The sequence below is a fragment of the Saccopteryx bilineata genome, chromosome 1 (assembly GCF_036850765.1).
Source record: "Saccopteryx bilineata isolate mSacBil1 chromosome 1, mSacBil1_pri_phased_curated, whole genome shotgun sequence".
Classification (NCBI taxonomy): domain Eukaryota; kingdom Metazoa; phylum Chordata; class Mammalia; order Chiroptera; family Emballonuridae; genus Saccopteryx; species Saccopteryx bilineata.
In genome coordinates, this window is record NC_089490.1 from 131,150,500 (window position 1) to 131,151,136 (window position 637).

General features: G+C 51.8%; 1 non-coding gene across 1 annotated transcript; it reads left to right on the forward strand.

Annotated features, from left to right (window-relative positions):
- The first annotated feature begins 225 nt into the window (after nt 1-225).
- On the forward strand, nt 226-301 carry TRNAA-AGC (transfer RNA alanine (anticodon AGC)). Its single transcript has one exon. It is a non-coding gene; the product is annotated as a tRNA-Ala (tRNA).
- The last annotated feature ends 336 nt before the right edge of the window (nt 302-637 follow it).

Genomic DNA, 637 nt, shown 5'->3' on the forward strand with positions numbered 1-637 from the left:
TCATTCTTGCATCATTTTTGCATTTCTTACTAACTTTTTTGTGTGCTATCATGGGGCCAAAGAAAGTGAATGATGAGAAGAAGAGAATGATGTCAATAGAAGTAAAGCAAGAAATAATAGAAAAACATGAGCATGGTGTACGAGTGATTGAACTGGCAAGGCTGTACAATACATCTACAATTTGTACCATCCTTAAACAAAAGGAGCCATCAAAAGTGCAAAACTGCCCTGGCCGGTTGGCTCAGTGGTAGAGCGTCGGCCTAGCATGCGGAGGACCTGGGTTCGATTCCCAGCCAGGGCACACAGGAGAAGCACCCATTTGCTTCTCCACCCCTCCGCCGCGCCTTCCTCTCTGTCTCTCTCTTCCCCTCCCGCAGCCAAGGCTCCATTGGAGCAAAGATGGCCCGGGCGCTGGGGATGGCTCTGTGGCCTCTGCCCTAGGCGCTAGAGTGGCTCTGGTCGCAACATGGCAACGCCCAGGATGGGCAGAGCATCCCCTCCTGGTGGGCAGAGCGTCGCCCCTGGTGGGTGTGCCGGGTGGATCCCGGTCAGGCGCATGCGGGAGTCTGTCTGACTGTCTCTCCCTGTTTCCAGCTTCAGAAAAATGCAAAAAAAAAAAAAAAAAGTGCAAAACTAT